Source organism: Hyperolius riggenbachi, chromosome 8 (assembly GCF_040937935.1).
Source record: "Hyperolius riggenbachi isolate aHypRig1 chromosome 8, aHypRig1.pri, whole genome shotgun sequence".
NCBI lineage: Eukaryota > Metazoa > Chordata > Amphibia > Anura > Hyperoliidae > Hyperolius > Hyperolius riggenbachi.
The window spans coordinates 79,426,220-79,446,889 of record NC_090653.1 but is presented as its reverse complement, the minus strand read 5'-3'; the positions used below and the strand labels follow the sequence as shown (position 1 = coordinate 79,446,889).

The following is a 20,670-nucleotide window of genomic DNA, read 5'->3' as shown; positions in this document are numbered from 1 at the left end:
AGAAAGCTTCCAAATAGATAAGGACACTTTGACCAAAAGTTAATTTGATCTCCTCTCCCTTTGAAGAGTTTTCACAGTGATGTAAGCCTGTTGTCTAGGTGATGTTTGCTGCGGCATGGAAAATAAGCTGAGGCAGTAGGGAGGGAACTTACATTGAGCTGGGTTGGGGGGAAAAAAGGGCAGACAAGATGTCACTTTTGGCATTGCAGAGAAACAGTAAAGATGGAAACCAGCATAAATATTATTTTCTTATTTTCATATCCCATTTCTTCTAAATCTGACAGTGAACAGTACTGGATGATGATGGTTCACCCCACTCTTAAAGAGAATCTGTATTGTTAAAATCGCACACAAAAGTAAACATACCAGTGCGTTAGGGGACATCTCCTATTACCCTCTGACACAATTTCGCCGCTCCTCGCCGCATTAAAAGTGGTTAAAAACAGTTTTAAAAAGTTTGTTTATAAACAAACAAAATGGCCACCAAAACAGGAAGTAGGTTGATGTACAGTATGTCCACACATAGAAAATACATCAATACACAAGCAGGCTGTATACACCCTTCCTTTTGAATCTCAAGAGATCATTTGTGTGTTTCTTTCCCCCTGCAGCTCTGTCCACTGAAGAGTGACAGGCTGATTGTTTCTTCCTGCACACAGCTTTGCCCTTGTCTGTAATTCCTCAGTATGTGAAAGCCCAGCCAGCTCAGAGAACGATTTATCCAGCTTGTAAAAGAGAAGAGAGAAGCTGCTCTAATCCTAAATAACACACAGGCAGTGTGCATAGAGGGACCTGGAAGGGAGAGTTCATAGCAGACCCACAACACTGAAGAACTTGGCAGCCTTCCAGACACAGGCTGACAAGTCTGACAGGGGAAAGATACATTGATTTATTACAGAGACAGTGATAGTATAAAGTGCTGCAGTAAGCCAGAACACATTAGAATAGCTTTTTGAACTTGTAGGATGATAAAAAACAGGATGCAATTTTTGTTACGGAGTCTCTTTAAGCCTATTTTAACTAATTCTCAAAGCAATGACATGTGTGTGAATTACAGTGTAATACAGTGAATTGCATTCATACATCTGGCAAATTTTGACTTAAAATTACTTTCTTTCAACCAGCAAGTAATTTTTTGATGGGAAATTACATAGGTGTCTCCCAAAAGATAAGCAGACGATGTACAAGAGGCATTATTGTGGAAAAAAAAACACTTTTTAGCTTTTATTTACATTTGAGCAGTCCAGTCCAAAATTATTCATACCTTCACAAACTGTCTATGTCTGTGGGAAAATCCAAAGTTCTATACCATTCCAAATAGTCCAAGCTGTTCTAAAGCATCCCAATTACCCTGATTGATTGGGAACAGCTGTTTTAATCAACTCAACATGTGAAAAACAGCAGCTCTTTGCAGTTGGTTTGTGGACAGTCATGGCTAAGACAAAGAAGCTCAGTAAGGACCTGCGGCTGCGCATTGTGGCTCCTTACAAGTCAGGAAAGGGCTACAAGGCCATTTCTAAATGTTTTCAAGTTCCAGTGGCTACAGTGCAAAGTATTATTAAAAATACAAGATGTTCTGCACTGTGGAAAATCTCAGAGGACGTTGTCGGAAACCAAAAGTGACACCTGTGCTGGCCAGGAGGATAGTGAAAGAGGTGACAAAGAATCCAAGGATCACCACCAAGGCCATCCTGGTGAATCTGGGCTCTGCTGGTGGCAATGTCTCAAGGCAGACAATCCAACGGACACTGCACGCTGCTGGGTTCCACAGGTGCAGACCAAGGAGGACGCCACTTCTCCAGATAAGGCACAGAAAAGCTTGCTTGGCCTTTGCAAATGCTCATCTGGACAAAGAAGAAGACTTCTGGTCTTCTATGTTATGGTCAGATGAAATAAAAATTGAATTGTTTGGTCACAATGATGTTTCCTTCATTTGGCGTAACAAAAAGGAGAAGCCTTTAACCAAAAGAACACCATCCCCACTGTCAAACTTGGCAGTGGGAGCCTAATGCTGTGGGAGTGTTTTTCAGCCAATGGACCAGGGAACCTAATCACAATAAAGGCACCATGAAAAAAGAGCAATACACGAGGATTCTCAATGACAACATCAGTCAGTCTGCAGATAAACTTCGCCTTGGGCATCAGTGGACATTTCAGCATGACAATGACCCAAAACACACAGCAAAAGTGGTGAAATGGTTGGCAGACAACATTGACTTTTTGGAGTTGCCCAGCCAGAGTCCTGACTTGAATCCAATTGAGAATCTGTAGATTAAGCTAAAGATCAGGGTTATGGCAAGAAGACCCTCCAACCTGAAAGATTTGGAGCTCATTGCTAAAGATGAATGGGCAAAAATACCTGTGGAGACATGCAAAAGCTGGTTTGCAATTATTTAATCGCTGTAATAGCCAATAAAGGCTTTTCTATTGATTACTGAGAAGGGTATGAATAATTTTGGACTGGACACTTTTTGCTCAAATGTAAATAAAAGCTGATAAATGTTTTTTTATTCACAATAATGCCTTTTGTACATTGTCTCATTATCTATTATTATCTATGTGATTTCCCGTCAAAAAAATGACTTGCTGGCTGAATAAAAGTAACTTTAAAGTTAAGTCAAAATTTGCCAGGGGCATGAAGAATTATTGGCAGCACTGTATATGTTTTACCATTAGGAGTACAGTTCAGCTGTGCACATATCCATATAAGGTTAAGACCTCTCCTGCTTAATTTCCTGTTTGAGGTCAGGACTTGCTCACCGATGTATTCAGGTATCTATTGTTTTTCCTACTTTGGGTATCACATGAACACCACTAACTGGCCCACCCACCAGCTGAACTCAGAGAGCAGAGGAAGGAAGCTGTAATGAATTGTGAAGCTTATTTGGTTCATCATGAAACAAGTATTCAGCCAATGACTTTTCTTCTACACACTGTATCTACTCACTTATCATACTGATTTGAATTAGAACAAGAATTTAATCTAACACTTTAAAGACAAGTCATGTTAACGAGGTATGAAGCAACATTTGTACTTCGGAGGAAGATTTCCCAGTCCACTTCCTATTGGTTTAACATCTATCTCTTGTTTTGGAACAGTTGGCTTGATGGTAAAGTTCTGAAGTAGAGATGTGAAATAGAGGAAGAGTTCCATTCAAGCCAAACTTTCTCCAAGACAGACCCGTTTTCCTAGGTAAGACAGAACACGGTTCAATCAGTAGGAAATCAAGTCACTTATTGGCCTCAATTCACAATGGGCAGTTCTGTAAAATAATTTAGGTTGGTGCAATACTGCATACGGTATTTTACACTTTTTTCCCCCAAATTCACTAAGATTTCTCGCATGCGGTAGAAGTTCGGTAATTTACTGAACAAATATGCCTCAAGTCACTAAGCCCTGCTCAATAAGTCTCACTTACCAGCCGTGGAGCTGGTCAGGCAGGAATCTGTAAGGCCCCATTCACACTTGCGGTTCGAGTTCGCAAGTGTCTGGGGGTTCGGGTCCGGGGGCCGCAAAGAGACCGTACGGGTCTCTGCGGTGGCCACAAGGCGGCACAAGTTGCGGATCCGGAATTTATCAGTTCCGGGTACAATAAAGCCGGAACTAGATACTTTGCAGTGCCAGAAAGGCACCGCAAGCATGGGGGATACCGGCGTGTAGTCCGGGTCCCCCAAGTGGCATAGGACCGGTGCTGGAAGCATCCGGTCCTATTGCCAGTGTGATGAGAAACATCCGTTTCTCATTGCACAGCAGGGGCCGCATGTTCGGGTCAGGATCCGGCCCGGGTCCGCAGCCGCACCGGGACGGACTGAAAAATAGCGCATGTTGAAAAAAAAAGCCGGACCGTCCCGGAGCTGCGTTCCCGAATCGGATCCGGATCCGGACGGCGCACGAGTGTGAATAGATACATTGATTAACAATGTATCCATTCACCATCCGCTGTGTACGGAGCGTTCCGGGTCCGGGGAAGCCGGACCTGGAACGCTAATGTGAACCGGGCCTTAGCCTGGGTGCATGAGTCGAGGTTTTCTGTCCAGTGCCTCCCTTTAGATGTGCTGCAGCCGTCAGGGGGAACTCTTCTGTATAAGAGTATACAGATAATCACATCAAAAGGGATGCAGAAAAGCCTTATAAAATGTCTCCTTCTCCTGATATGCTGGACTGAACGCCTGGCCTCCAGGTTATTGGACCAAATCATGTGAGAAGCAGAGCTGTGTGTCTCTCCCTTTTGGCTGCCTGGCTCTCCCTATTTGTTGTCTGCTACTTCTGTCAATATGTTACCTCACAGAGAGTGTGAGTTATTAGCTGGTTAGAGCTGGAGGTAAATACCGAACCCTTTTGCTTGATTTACCGAATGCTTTAATCTTTGAGAATTGCAATGTCTTGATGTTTCTTGAGGTAATTACCACACAAGTCGGTAATTTACCTCTCTAGTCGGTAATTTTCGATGCCGTAAAAGGTTTAGTGAATTGGCAATTGTCAAGGTGGTCGGTAAAATCAGCTGTTTTCTGCATTACCGAATGTGGTAATACTTAGTGAATGGAGGCCATTAAGTGTTATCTGTTAAAATACTACCGGAAATAAGTTGGACGGGTAGTAAGTTGCTCTAAGGTGTAACTGTAAGCAGCCTGTTTTGTCTATCCTTATTTCTAGACATTCAACAAGCTGTAATAAACCCCAGCCGGAGAAATATAGCAGTCTTAGCAGTCTCTGTGTCCAGGCTGACATTTCGTAGCCTGTTATTTCACATTCATTTGAAAATACCCTAAAACTGTAATGCACAAATTGCTGTATGTGTGTTTTCTCTTTTCCTATCGGGACCCAATTTTCTGCTTTTGATTCAGAGCTATGCAGATCTAGAATCACGTCTTAGCATTTTTACTTGTGTACAAAACTCTCTTCACTCCTCCTTTAAACAATATTCCTTTGTCACATTGCTTATCTTCAATCAAGCTGTGTTTAGCACAAACAGGTAAGCATCTATTGGGGATGGCATTGTGGAAAACTGGAAAGAGATCAGGATATTCTCAGAGGAAATTAGATTCTGAGTTTTGGGAAACTGAAGGTTTTCAATAACAGAATTTTTTTTTTTTTTTTTAGTATATCAATAAGCAATATGTCCAATTCAACAAAACGCAGAGGGTAGTGGTAAATGGATTTTACTCAAAATGGGGGACTGTTAGCAGAAGGGTCCTGCAAGGAGCATACGTACAAAAAGGGCATCAGGAAAAAAGGGTGCAGGGTATAAATGATAAGCAGTAATACCGTTTATAAAAATATTGTGGTGTTTTTCGTTTACAAATAATGTTTTACAGATTTATAAATCATTAAATAATGTGTATGAAATCGGCAATTGTGAAAACGTTAATCTTCCCTGTTTCAAAAGTGAAACTTATAATTACGTTTGTTAAAAAAATGATAATATATGTTTAATCGTTATAATTGTATATTATTGTGAATAAGCTTCATTTATCGTTTCTTCTTATAATAAAATCTGAAAATATTGTTTATAATAATGATATATATATATAACTACATTCGTAATGTGTTGTAAAACATTAGTAAATATTACAAAAATTTTACTAAAACTACACCTCTCCCTACACTCACACAGAATCCTCCATGTACCTATCCCTAACCCCTAGACCCCCATGGTGGTGCCTAACCCTAACTACCCCCCTGGTGGTACTTAACCCTAACCACCCCCCTGGTGGTGCTTAACCCTAACCACCCCCCTGGTGGTGCCTAACCCTAACCATCACCCTGGTGGTGTACATTGTACTGTAACTATACCTAACCCTACTCTCACACAGAACCCTCCCTGTACCTATCCCTAACCCCTAGACCCCCCTGGTGGTGCCTAACCCTAACACCTTCCTGGTGGTGCCTAACCCTAAGACCCCCCTGGTGGTGCCTAACCCTAACCACCACCCTGATGGTGCCTAACTAGTGTTGGGCGAACCCCTAGATGTTCGGGTTCGCGAACGTTCGCCGAACATCGCCGCGATGTTCGGGTGTTCGCGCCGAACTCCAAACATAATGGAAGTCAATGGGGACCCGAACTTTCGTGCTTTGTAAAGCTTCCTTACATGCTACATACCCCAAATTTGCAGGGTATGTGCACCATGGGAGTGGGTACAAGAGGAAAAAAAAATATTTGAAAAAGAGCTTATAGTTTTTGAGAAAATTGATTGTAAAGTTTCAAAGGAAAAACTGTCTTTTAAATGTGGAAAATGTCATGTTTCTTTGCACAGGTAACATGCTTTTTGTCGCCATGCAGTCATAAATGTAATACAGAGAAGAGGTTCCAGGAAAAGGGACCGGTAACGCTAACCCAGCACCAGCAGCAGCACACGTGATGGAACAGGAGGAGGAGGCGGAGGAGGAGAAGGCCACGCTTTTTGAGACACAACAACCCAGGCCTTGCATGAGGACAAGAAGCGTGCGGATAGCATGCTTTTTACCGCCATGCAGTCATAAATGTAATAAAGATGAGAGGTTCCATAAACAGGGACCGGCAACGCTAACCCAGCAGCAGCAGCAGCACACGTGATGGAACAGGAGGAGGCGCAGGAGGAGAAGGCCACGCTTTGAGACACAACAACCCAGGCCTTGCATGAGGACAAGAAGCGTGCGGATAGCATGCTTTGTACCGCCATGCAGTCATAAATGTAGTAAAGATAAGAGGTTCAATAAACAGGGACCGGGCGGCAACGCTAACCCAGCAGCAGCAGACGTGATGGAACAGGAGGAGGCGCAGGAGAAGAAAGGCCACGCTTTCAGGCGCAACTCAGGCCTTGCATAAGGACAAAAAAATGCGTGCGCAAAGCAATGCAATGAGTAGTTTTCAGGACACAATGGGCTATTCGGAGGAGCTATTCCCACCCCTACAATCTTCTACCTGTGAAAGGTCAATGGAACAGCCACAAATGTTGTGCCCGGATTCACAACCTTTTTCTGTGGAAAATGCACCTCGCACTGAAATGCAAGGCGAGGCCGAGGATGAACATGACGTCAACAACTCAACATGACGCAAAATGGGGGCGGAACAGAAAGCTGCTTTCAATGTTTTGAAGGCCTTAATTGCCTCCGGTGGCCAGTTAGATGCATCATTCATCACACCCAAATCCCAGAGCAATGTGTGCAGGAATTTGAATCACAGGAGGTGTACCGAGATCATCTGGACAAGTGACCAAGTGACCAAGTGACAAGTGACCAAGTGACAAGTGACAAAGTGAAAAGTGACAAAGTGACCAGTGACAAAGTGACAAAGTGACTGACAAAGTGACAAAATGACAAAGTGACAAATGACAAAGTGACAAAGTGACAAGTGACAAAGTGACAAGTGACAAAGTGACAAGTGACAAAGTGACAAAGTGACCAGTGACAAAGTGACAAGTGAGAGGTTGTTCTGGGGAGCTCTACTCCACTGCACACAGTCACATATGAGGAGAGGTCTCGTCGGGACTGCTGATCCTCCTCAGCTTGCTCAAAGCCTTGAGGGTTCCTGAAGATCCTCTGCTTGGAGTTCGCCGGGGTTCAGCTTGGTGTCGGGGTCGGCGGCGTCCTCCTCACTCCAACGTGGCAGATCTTCTGTTGAAGGAAAAAACAAACAAACATTTTTTAAAGTCCAGTACCGCTTCTGAAGGACTCACCAAGAGATGCAGGAGCGCTTTAATCTAGCGCACCATCGCTCGCTGGGTGATGTCCCTCCCTACGCGCTGGAATTCTACGCTGCACATGCTAGCACGCTTTTGCGCAGTGCCAAGGCGCATTCCAGCAGCTAGCTACCAAGCTTCTGTGGATTTGATTGGGCCACCATATTGGATCTCTGCCAAGTCCTCCAAAATTTTGAGCAATCCACGTTGCTTGTGACTGAGCAGTGACAACTCTACAGTCAGCATTACAATACCACTGCTGTGTTTACTGAAGAAATCAATGTTGAAGATGGAAACCGCTGGCATGATGCAAGTGGGGGAATCTGAAGATGAAAACGATCAGCGTGATGATACCAACATCAGGCAACCTGCCTCAGGAAACGCTGGTCCCAGCTATGACAAAGAACAGGACGAGGGACAGCTGGAGTTAGAGCAGGAATTGGATGCCCCCACTGCCGAGGGACAGAGCGGTGCACGTTGGACTTCCACAATTTAGCGGGAATGGACAGCAGAAGAGGAAGAAAGTGATGCTGGTGACGAATATGGTGCATCACAACAATCACAACGCTCACAAGAACATGAAGACAGAGGAGTCCGGCAGGATTCTCTGGCACACATGGCTCAATTCATGCTAGACTGCATTGAACGCGGCCCGCGCATTATTCACTATTCATTATTATTCATTATTCTGGACAACACCAATTACTGGGTTTATACCCAGTTTATACAAACACAATGTTAAAAAACTGATTGAAGAAAGTGTCAGACAGGTCTGGAACAATTCCAGCAGGCCCTTGAGGATGGAGACTTTAGAGAGGAGATTGACATCCTCCTCCTTCTCTAGCCAGTTGTACGCCGACAGACTGACTTCAGCAAACCCAGGAGGACCAGGAGGGCAGCAAAGAACACAAGCTGCTGCTAGTGCCCAAAAGGGAATGGTATTGGCAGTGTCCTTGGAGTGGGAACATTTTCTGACACCCATGCAGCAGCCCACAGAACAGCAATCGGGCAGTTCCACGTCCTCCAACACCAATCGCCTGGAGAAGATGGTCAAGGACTACATGTCAGATGGCGTAGCTGTGTTGAACAATCCATCTGCAGACAGACGGTGAGTGTAACAGCACAGAAGGACCATGGCAACTCACTCATAGTACCACAGTTTGATAGTGCTGCCCAAAAAATTATATGGATCCGTGGACCCGGGCAATACTGGGAAGTGGGAACGCAGATTTTAGTACCTAAACACACGATACAACATGTGTTCCGGAGTCGGACTCTGAGGCACATACAGATAGTCCCGATCATCATCCTCATCATACAACTCTTCTCCTGAGTCTGACCCACCCACCACCTCTGCCACCCCAACATCCCCAGACACAGACCCCTCATCGTCCTCAACATTAACTTGGGATGCTGGCCTGAGCCCGACCTCCTCCTCCACATCAGGCCCCATCATCTCCTCAATGGCAGCCCTCAATAATCACTCTGGCGCCGGACCGATGGACACAACGTTCTCCTCCGGGGAGGGCTGCTGCTGACCACTGGCTGCTGGGATGGATGTTATAGCTTGCGTGGGGCGTTGGCTGTTGCTGTTGTTGGGAGTGCTGCTCACAGTGGAGGTCTCTGAGGAACTCATGGTGAGCTCATATAGTGGTTGACATTAAGTGGAGTATTACTGATCCCAGCAATATACACACTGACTGGCAGAGTACGCAATGCTATATAGTGGTTGACGGTGAGTGAAGTACTACAGATCCCAGCAATATACACAGTGACTGGCAGTACAATGGTATGGGTGGGTGAGCAGAGTACTACAGATCCCAGCAATGCTATATAGTAATGGGGTGACTGAGTGAGCGGCAGTGTACTACTGTTCCCAGCAGACACAGAGTGGCAGTAAACACAATGCTATATAGTGTGGCTGAGCGAGCGGTGTACTACTGTTCCCAGCAGACACAGAGTGGCAGTAAACACAATGCTATATAGTGTGGCTGAGCGAGGTACACAGAGTGGCAGTAAACACAATGCTATATAGTGTGGCTGAGCGAGCAGTGTAGTACTGTTCCCAGCAGACACAGAGTGGCAGTAAACACAATGCTATATAGTGTGGCTGAGCGAGGTACACAGAGTGACAGTAAACACAATGCTATATAGTGTGGCTGAGCGAGCGGTGTACTACTATTCCCAGCAGACACAGAGTGGCAGTAAACAGAATGCTATATAGTGTGGCTGAGCGAGGTACACAGAGTGGCAGTAAACACAATGCTATATAGTGTGGCTGAGCGAGCGGTGTACTACTATTCCCAGCAGACACAGAGTGGCAGTAAACAGAATGCTATATAGTGTGGCTGAGCGAGGTACACAGAGTGGCAGTAAACACAATGCTATATAGTGTGGCTGAGCGAGCGGTGTACTACTATTCCCAGCAGCGACACAATGACTGGGGGGACCCTGGCTAGCGTGGCTGGAGCGCGAACTACCCTGCCTTCCTACCCAAAGCTAAACCCACAGACAAATGGCGGAGATATGACGTGGTTCGGGTATTTATTTACCCGAACCACGTGACAGTTCGGCCAATCAGAGCGCGTTCGGGTCCGAACCACATGACCCGTTCGGCCAATCACAGCGCTAGCCAAACGTTCGGGGAACGTTCGGCCATGCGCTCTTAGTTCGGCCATGTGGCCGAACGGTTTGGCCGAACACCATCAGGTGTTCGGCCGAACTCGAACATCACCCGAACAGGGTGATGTTCTGCAGAACCCGAACAGTGGCGAACACTGTTCGCCCAACCCTATGCCTAACCCTAAGACCCCCCTGGTGGTGTATATTTTACTGTAACTATACCTAACCCTACTCTCACACAGAACCCTCCCTGTACCTATCCCTAACCCCTAGACCCCCCCTGGTGGTGCCTAACCCTAAGACCCCCCTGGTGGTGCCTAAACCTAACCACCCCCCTGGTGGTGCCTAACCCTAACCACCACCCTTACTGATCACTTTATTATGTAATTAAAATGTTTTACAAATAGTGACTGTAAAAAATATATTGCAATTTACGTTACGTACTAATCACTTTATTTTGTGAATAATAATGTTTTACAAACATCAAGGAATAAACATTTTAAATAATTTTATTGTGTGGATAATAATGTTTTACAAATAGTGACTGTAAAAAATATATTGCAATTTACGTTACGTACTAATCACTTTATTTTGTGAATAATAATGTTTTACAAACAGTAAGGGATAACATTTTAAATAATGTTTTAGTTACATACGATAAATATGTTTAGTATTTTTATAAACATTATTCATCATGGGCGCATTTTCTAAACTTAACCACTTGAGGACCACAGTCTTTTCGCCCATAAGGATCAGAGCCTTTTTCTCCATTCAGACCACTGCAGCTTTCACGGTTTATTGCTCGGTCATACAACCTACCACCTAAATTAATTTTCCCTCCTTTTCTTGTAACTAATACAGCTTTCTTTTGGTGCTATTTGATTGCTGCTGCGAGTTTTAGATTTTATTATATTCATCAAAAAAGACATGAATTTTGTAAAAAAAAAAGATTTTTTTTACTTTCTGTGCTGACATTTTTCAAATAAAGTAAAATTTCTGTATACATTTTTGTCCAAATTTATTGTGCTACATGTCTTTGATAAAAAAAATCCATTCAGTGTATATTTATTGGTTTGGGTAAAAGTTATAGCGTTTACAAACTATGGTGCCAAAAGTGAATTTTCCCATTTTGTAGCTTCTCTGACTTTTCTGACCACCTGTCATGTTTCATGAGGTGCTAAAATTCCAGGATAGTATAAATACCCCCCAAATGACCCCATTTTGGAAAAAAGACATCCCAAAGTATTCACTGAGAGGCATGGTGAGTTCATAGAAGATTTTATTTTTTTGTTACAAGTTAGCGGAAAATGACACTTTGTGAAAAAAAAAAAAGTTTCCATTTCTTCTAACTTGCGACAAAAAAAATAATGAAATCTGCAACGGACTCACTATGCTCCTCTCTGAATACCTTGAAGTGTCTACTTTCCAAAATGGGGTCATTTGTGGGGCGTGTTCACTGTCCTGGCATTTTGGGGGGTGCCTAATTGTAAGCACCCCTATAAAGCCTAAAGGTGCGCATTGGACTTTGGGCCCCTTAGCGCAGTTAGGCTGCAAAAAAGTGCCACACATGTGGTATTGCTGTACTCAGGAGAAGTAGTATAATGTGTTTTGGGGTGTATTTTTACACATACCCATGCTGGGTGGGAGAAATATCTCTGTAAATGACAATTTTTTTATTTTTTTTTACACACAATTGTCCATTTACAGAGAGATTTCTCCCACCCAGCATGGGTATGTATAAAAATACACCCCAAAACACATTATACTACTTCTTCTGAGTACGGCGATACCACATGTGTGACACTTTTTTGCAACCTAGGTGCGCTAAGGAGCCTAACGTCCTATTCACAGGTCATGTTGAGGCATTTGGATACTAGACTACTCCTCACGGTTTAGGGCCCCTAAAATACCAGGGCAGTATAGGAACCCCACAAGTGACCCCATTTTAGAAAGAAGACACCCCACGGTATTCTGTTAGGAGTATGGTGAGTTCATAGAAGATTTTTTTTTTGTCACAAGTTAGCGGAAATTGACACTTTGTGAAAAAAAAAACAATACAAATCAATTTCCGCTAACTTTTGACAAAAAAATAAAATCTTCTATGAACTCGTCATACACCTAACAGAATACCTTGGGGTGTCTTCTTTCTAAAATGGGGTCACTTGTGGGGTTCCTATACTGCTCTGGCATTCTAGGGGTCCTAAACCGTGAGGAGTAGTCTTGAACCCAAATGTCTCAAAATGACCTGTGAAATCCTAAAGGTACTCATTGGACTTTGGGCCCCTTAGCGGCGTTAGGCTGCAAAAAAGTGCCACACATGTGGTACTGTTGTGCTCAGAAGAAGTAGTATAATGTGTTTTGTGGTGTATTTTTACACATACCCATGCTGGGTGGGAGAAATATCTCTGAAAATTACACATTTTTGATTTTTTTTACACACAATTGTCCATTCACAGAGAGATTTCTCCCATCCAGCATGGGTATGTATAAAAATACACCCCAAAACACATTATACTACTTCTTCTGAGTACGGCAATACCACATGTGTGACACTTTTTTGCAGGCTAGGTGCGCTAAGGGGCCCAACGTCCTATTCACAGGTCATTTTGAGGCATTTGTTTTCTAGACTACTCCTCACGGTTTAGGGCCCCTAAAATGCCAGAGCAGTATAGAAACCCCACAAGTGACCCCATTTTAGAAAGAAGACACCCCAAGGTATTCCGTTAGGTGTATGGTGAGTTCATAGAAGATTTTATTTTTTGTCACAAGTTAGTGAAAAATGTTACTTTGTGTTAAAAACAATAAAAATCAATTTCCGCTAACTTTTGACAAAAAATAAAATCTTCTATGAACTAGTCATACACCTAACAGAATACCTTGGGGTGTCTTTTTTTCTAAAAATGGGTCACTTGTAGGGTTCCTATACTGCCCTGGCATTTTTACAAGCCCAAAACCGTGAGTAGTCTGGAAACCAAATGTCTCAAAATGACTGTTCAGGGGTATAAGAATCTGCAAATTTTGATGACAGGTGGTCTATTGGGTGCCCTAGGGGCAGATAGGGGTCTAATCTGATGGGTAGCAGTGACAGGTGGTGACAGGGGGTGATTGATGGGTGATTGATAGGTAATTAGTGGGTGTTTAGAGGAGAGAACAGATGTAAACAATGCACTTGGGAGGTGATCTGACGTCGGATCTGTGGGCGATCTGATGGTGTGGGTGGGTGATCAGATTGCCCGCAAGGGGCAGGTTAGGGGCTGATTGATGGGTGGCAGTGACAGGGGGTGATTGACAGGTGATTGACAGGTGATCAGTGGGTTATTACAGGGAAGAACAGATGTAAATAATGCAATGGCGAATTGATAAGGGGGGGTCTGAGGGCAATCTGAGCGTGTGGGTGGGTGATTGGGTGCCCGCAAGGGGCAGATTAGGGTCTAACCTGATGGGTAACAGTGACTGGTGGTGATAGGGTGTGATTGATGGGTGATTGATGGGTAATTAGTGGGTGTTTAGAGGAGAGAATAGATGTAAACAATGCACTTGGAAGATGATCTGACGTCGGATCTGCGGGCGATCTGATGGTGTGGGTGGGTGATCAGATTGCCCGCAAGGGGCAGGTTAGGGGCTGATTGATGTGTGGCAGTGACAGGGGGTGATTGATGGGTGATTGACAGGTGATTGACAGGTGATCAGTGGGTTATTACAGGGGGGATAGAGGCATACAGTACACAAGGGGGGGGGGGTCTGGGGAGAATCTGAGGGGTGGGGGGTGATCAGGAGGGAGCAGGGGGCAGTTTAGGGTTAAAAAAAATAGCATTGACAGATAGTGACAGGGAGTGATTGATGAGTGATTAGGGGGGTGATTGGGTGTAAACAGTGGTCTGGGGGGTGGGCAGGGGGGGATGTGAGGGGTGCTGTGGGCGATGAGGGGGCTGGGGGAGGAGATCAGTGTGCTTGGGAGCAGACTAGGGTGGCTGCAGCCTGCCCTGGTGGTCCCTCGGACACTGGGACCACCAGGGCAGGAGGCAGCCTGTATAATAGGCTTTGTATACATTACAAAGCCTATTATACCTATTACATGCGGCGATCCGGGTGCTAGTAACCCGCCGGCGCTTCCGAACGGCCGGCGGGTTACAGCGCGAGGGGGGCGGAGCCTGTCGCTGGCGGCTGATCGCGTCATGAATGACGCGATCGCTGCATAACCACGCCCACCACCGCCACCGCCGATGGGCGTATTGCGGTCGTTTGGGCCCAGCCCTTGCCGCCGCCCATCGGCTTAAGGCGGTCGGCAAGTGGTTAAATCATCACAAGCACAGTTATAAAACATTAAAAATCTCCGGGCGCCATTTGTAAAACATTAATAATCTCTGGCGCCCTTTTTTGCTGTTTGGCGCCCATTAAACGATATTTATTATGGGAGTGAATGGCGGCGCTCTTTTTGTCCACTAGCTGCCGGTGCCCTTTTTTCCTGTTACCCCCGCGCGGGTCAGTACTTGGTCCAATTCTTTTCAATATACCTATTAAAGATCTAGTGGATGGAATATAGAGTAATGTTGCTGACTTCACAGATGATACAAAATTAAGTAGAATTATCAAAACTAAGCAGGATAGCAACATTTTACAACCGGATCATGACATCATGGCTTTATGGGCCGGCACATGGTGGAATAAATTTAATGTTGATAAATAAAAGATCATGCAACCTCGACATACCAATGGCAAAGCACCGTATAAAATAGCATACAGCTGGGACCATCAGACTTGGATTATGACTTGGGAATACTGGTTGACAACAAGTTTAGCAACTGTATTAAACCACTTTACCCCACGCGTACGGATTTCTCCGCCCCTTTTTTCCCTCCTAAAAAACCAGGGACGGAGAAATCCGTACCTTCCGCGCTACCGCCGCTGTCCGCGCTCCCGCCACTCGTGCGCGCACACCCGCCGCTCGTGAACGCCGCCGCCCGCTCGCCCGGAGATCAATGAACGGGAAAATCCATTCCTGTTCGTTAATCTAAGCTCCCGCAATGATCTGCTGCTTCTTTCAGAAACAGCGAGATCCTTGTGATTCTCCAGCCTCCTACTGCTTCCTGTAAGCGTCCGGAAGGACGCTTACAGGTCGCATGTAAACAAACACTCTTTGGCCATCTTGTGGCCAAATAGTAAACTACACTCTAAAAGCATTTTACATATACAAACATTACATTTACACAATAAATTAACTCATTACCTCCCACACTCCCCAATTTTTATTTTTTTTTTGTAATTAAAAAAAAAAAAATACAATAAAAAAACAAACATAAATAGTTACCTTAGGGACTGAACTTTTTAAATATTTATGTCAAGAGGGTATAACACTGTTACTTTATATACTGCGGGCTTGTAATTAGGGATGGATGCAAAACTGAAAAAAATGCACCTTTATTTCCAAATAAAATATTGTCGCCAAACATTGTGATAGGGACATAATTTAAATGGTTTTATAACCGGGACAAATGGGTTAATACATTTCATGGGTTTTAATTACAGTAGCATGCTTTATTTAAAAACTATAATGGCCGAAAACTGAAAAATAATAATTTTTTCCCACATTTTTTCCTATTTCCCCATTAAAACACATTTAGAATAAAATAATTCGTGGCATAATGTCCCACCTAAAGAAAGCCTAATTGGTGGCGAAAAAAAACAAGATATAGTTCATTTCATTGGGATAAGTAATAATAAAGTTATAGACGAATGAATGGAAGGAGCGCTGAAAGGTGAAAATTGCTCTGGTGGTCAGGGGGTAAAATCCCTCAGTGGTGAAGTGGTTAATACCAAGCAGCAACAGCTAAACCAAATACAATTTTAGGATGCATAAAATGGGACATCAAGTCACAGGATGCTGCTATACTACTCCCTCTGTATAAATCACTTGTGCGGCCACATCTGGAATATGGGATACAGTTTTACGCACCACACTATATGAAGGACGTTGATATTTTAGAACAAGTATAAAGATGGGCAACTGAATTATTCAAGTGTACAGAATGCCTCACTTACCAAGAAAAGTTAGACAAACTGAGCTTGTTCAGCTGGAAAAAATGACGACCTAGAGCTAACCTGATTACCTAGCAAATCAGGTACTTATCCTTATGCTGGGAACACGCAATGCAATTTCCCTTCCGAACGACGGGTGATCGGACTACCATGTGTACATGTCCAAACTGCTCCCGATTGATTAAGGAATAGATTTTCCGATGATAACTTTGCAAAATCTATCCCTTTCTCAATCGGAAACAGATCGGACATGTTGGAAATAATCACCCAATTCCCATTGATCGGACAGGAAATTGCATTGTGTGTTCCCAGCACTGCTTTTCTAGAAAGAACAAGAGGACATGATGATCTACGCATAGAAGAATGGAGATTTTATCATCTGTGTAGTTAGGGGTTCTTCACAGTAATGGCCCATACTCACGGGCTACATTTGTGGCCTGTCGTGTGCGCGACAGGCCGGCGACAGGCCGGCGACAGCTCGTCTCCAGGTCCCTCCGCGTACACACGCAGAAGAGGGATCAGCTGTGCGACGGAAAGTGTCGCCGACGTTCCTCCCTCGCCGCCAGAAGCTCCGTGTTCTGGACAGAGGTTGCTGTCGCTAGTCCGCATACTCACGCGGACTAGCGACAGTTGCGGCGGCAACTGTCGCCAGGCGATTGTCCGCGCCAATCGCCTGGCGACAGCAGCGATGAGCGACGGTTTGGGGTGTGCGCCTGTGTTGCGGCGACAATTGTAGCCCGTGAGTATGGGCCATAAGAGTAGTTAAAATGTGGAATATCTTAGCACAAGCAGTAGTCATGGTGATTTCTATACTGGTATTTATATTTTGATGCCTTTTTCACTTTGAAGGGCATTCAAAGCTACAACTGCTAGATGTAGGAACTAGGAAGATGATACCTCGATCCTGTCAGGGAGATAGTTTGTGAGGTTGAACTTGAAGGACACATGGTCCGTTTTCAGTTTAGATAACTAATTATAGAGGTAAATCATAAATGCGGAGGAAAACAGAAGAAAAAAATAACTTTTAAAGAAAACCTGTAATGAAAAAAGTTCCCCTGGGGGGTACTTACCTCGGGTGGGGGAAGCCTCCGGATCCTATCGAGGCTTCCCCTGTCCTCCTGTGTCCCACGGTGGCGGTGAAAAAGCTGGTGACGGGGATGTAAATATTTCCTTCCCGGCTCCAGCTCAGATGCAGTATCAGCTCTCCGCTCGGAGATAGGCGGAAATAGCCGATCGCTGTCGGGCCGTGTACTGCGCAGACGCAAGTCTCCTGCACCTGCGTAGTAGAGCGGACCTGACGGAGATCGGTTATTTCCATCTATTTCCGTGCTGAGAGGTGCAACAGCGCCCCCGCTGGAGCCAGGGAAGGTAAATATATTAGCCTTGTCGAGCTTGTCGTGCCCGGATTCCGGGACACTTCGGGGGAGCAAGCACTGGACTGCCTGCAGCTACAGCGGAGGGGTAAGCCTCATTGGGACCCTGAGGCTTCCCAATCCCGAGGTGAGTACCCCCTAGGGGACTTTTTTTTGTTACAGGTTCTCTTTAATACACTTCAAATTTGTAAATTACAACTCAATAAGCTGTTCAACTCAATGATTATTTGTTATATTTATTTTTAATGTTCATATTATATTAATGAGATTACTTTACCAGCGGAAAATGGTAGGTGAGCATCATTCCTCTTAAAATATCCTTTGTCATCCAGAAAATTGTATGGATTAAATTTGTTTGGCTCTGAATAATATTCTGGGTCATAATGGACAGAGGACAGAAGTGGGGTCACATGTGTGCCCTACAAATAAAAATATGCAAATATAAATTAAACAAAACCTATTTGCTATCTAGCACTCAGAAGTCTTCATATTTGTCCCATATGTATGAAACACTGTAGCATTTTAATTGCATGCACTGCATGCAGGTGTCTGAAATGAAGGACCATATGATGCTGTGGGTCACAGCGAATTCTTGCCAATCATAGCAACTATTTCCTGCAGCTGGTCACTAGTGCTAGTCCCTGTGCTACTGACTTTTACTTATCACTGGTGACTCTACTGAATGCAATTTAAATGTAAAGGGTTACGCTACGTTTGATTTAAAAAAAAAATGAGAAAATGCACATATCAATGCTACACAAGTAATTTTGTAATTTAATGTTAATATATACTACCTTTACATAAAATGTTTTAACTTCTCAATATAGGTTTAAATTAAAACTTAAAGTGAATGTCAACTGAAATAAAACAAAAACAAAACAGATACTAAACTCTGGAGAGAGAAGGCTCTGGGTCCTATAGAGCTTTCCTGCACCTCATGGTCCCCTCAATCCAGCGATGTTGACCCCATTAGCAGTACCGATTGGTCGAATACTGCTCTGTGCCACTGTGGGAGGCTTAGGAAGTTTTTGGTAGCGCAAGTGCCCCCAAAGACACAGTAGCTGCCCGACTTCTGGAGCACTTGAGGTCCGGAAGACTTCTGAAGCCTCCCGTGGCGGCAGATTGGAACAAGGTGACAGAGCTGAAATGAGGGGACTGGTAGAGGGATGGGAAGGCTCTATAGGACCCAGAGCCTTCAGAGCCTTCCCTATCCATAGGTAAGTATCATTTTTTTTTTCAGTTGACATTGACATTGCTGCATTCAACTCCCCTTATGTGTCGCGCCCAGGTCATGCACATGTAGCAGAACGCAATGGACGTTAAGGTAAGTGCCTGTTTTTAATTTTGGGAGGTGTATGCAGGCAGCTCTTCCCGGCGCTTGCCACGCTGGGGAGATCGCCTGCACCCCCCAGCCTCCCCCTCCGGGGTGCCGCTGTGTAGGTTCCAGGCAGTGAGAGAGCCTGGGACCCCCGGGGCCCCCCGGTTGTATGGGGCAATGGGAAGCCTCCTCGTGGCGCCCCTGGATAGTGCTAATGTAGCATGAACTAATTCCCACAGGGCGATTGCTTTGCGTTGTTGGTTTTTGACCCTGCATATTTTGGCATGCGAAAGCAAATGCATATTTGTATGAGCAATGTCTCGTGATTAGCCAATAGGCCAAATTTGCAAAGCCAGATTTGTCAGGTTCACTTGGTTGATGCACACATTTTGTCTCTGGTGTAATTTGCTGGCATTCTCTTACCTTTGGAGGCAAGTGGTGAATGGCTTGTTTTAGGAGGTGAGAGCCCTGGAGCAGGCTGTTTGCGCCTGTCCTCCCCTTATGTGTCACGCCCAGGTCATGCGCATGTAGCAGAACGCAATGGACGTTAAGGTAAGTGCCTGTTTTTAATTTTGGGAGGTGTGTGCGGGCGGCTCTTCCCGGCGCTGGCCACTCTGGGGAGATCGCCTGCACCCCCCAGCCTCCCCCTCCGGGGTGCCGCTGTGTAGGTTCCAGGCAGTGAGAGAGCCTGGGACCCCCGGGGCCCCCCGGTTGTATGGGGGCAATAGGAAGCCTCCTCGTGGTGCCCCTGGATAGTGCTAATGTAGCATGAAGTAATTCCTGCAGGGCGATTGCTTTGCGGTGTTGGTTTTTGACCCTGCATATTTTGGCATGCGAAAGCAAATGCATATTTGCATGAGCAATGTCCCGTGATTAGCCAATAGGCCAAATTTGCAAAGCCAGATTTGTCAGGTTCACTTGGTTGATGCACACATTTTCTCTCTGGTGTAATTTGCTGGCATTCTCTTACCTTTGGAATGGTGAAGCCTCTGAAAAATGTATCTCTGGAAGCGAGGAAGGCTAACCGGCAACACATCACAGAACCTCATGAGCTCATGGATGGTGGCTTCTGTACACGGCATTTCGCTTCTGTCACTAATGTATGGAAATCGGTGTCTTCCAACAACATGGTCAATCTCTGCTTGCACTTTCTCTGGATATAATAAGGAAAGTTAGAAAAATAAATACGCGTCTCAGAATGTTTGTGTGAATGCGGATAATGCTTTGATAAGTCTGCATTATTGGTTACAGAAATACTTTAACCTATAACCTTCTCCAGTTGTATGCCAGACAATATCGGCCTCAATTCACTAAGCCTAACTCCTGTCTTTAATAACTCTTCTGAGCTGTTTTACAGTTATCACCATGGTGATATAATTGTGATAACTGAAAAACAGCTCTGAAGAGTTATTAAAGACAGGAGTTAAGCTTAGTGAATTGAGGCCAATGTAGGACACTGGCCTCTTCCAGCGTAGGTCCAATGTCGGACATAACCCATCATAAGAAAAATGGCTGCCACTAGTTGGTGGTGTTGTTGGCTAAAATCCAGCATAGGGTCAGCCTCTTTAGAAGTGTTGGACTAAGTCTGACCCTTTGATCAGTACTGGCCCCATCTGCCACCATTGTGCTGCGTAATTCTGGCACGGCGTCACCACATCTGGA

At 44.7% G+C, this 20,670-nt stretch overlaps 1 protein-coding gene across 1 annotated transcript in view; it reads right to left on the bottom strand.

Annotated features, from left to right (window-relative positions):
* LOC137528950 (cytochrome P450 2F2-like) overlaps positions 1 to 20,048 on the bottom strand; it is a 107,058-nt gene extending 87,010 nt beyond the window's left edge. The window contains exon 1 of the mRNA XM_068250761.1: positions 19,979 to 20,048. The gene's annotated coding sequence lies outside the window, so the exon portion shown is untranslated. The remainder of the gene's footprint in view (positions 1 to 19,978) is intronic.
* Positions 20,049 to 20,670: the final 622 nt, after the last annotated feature.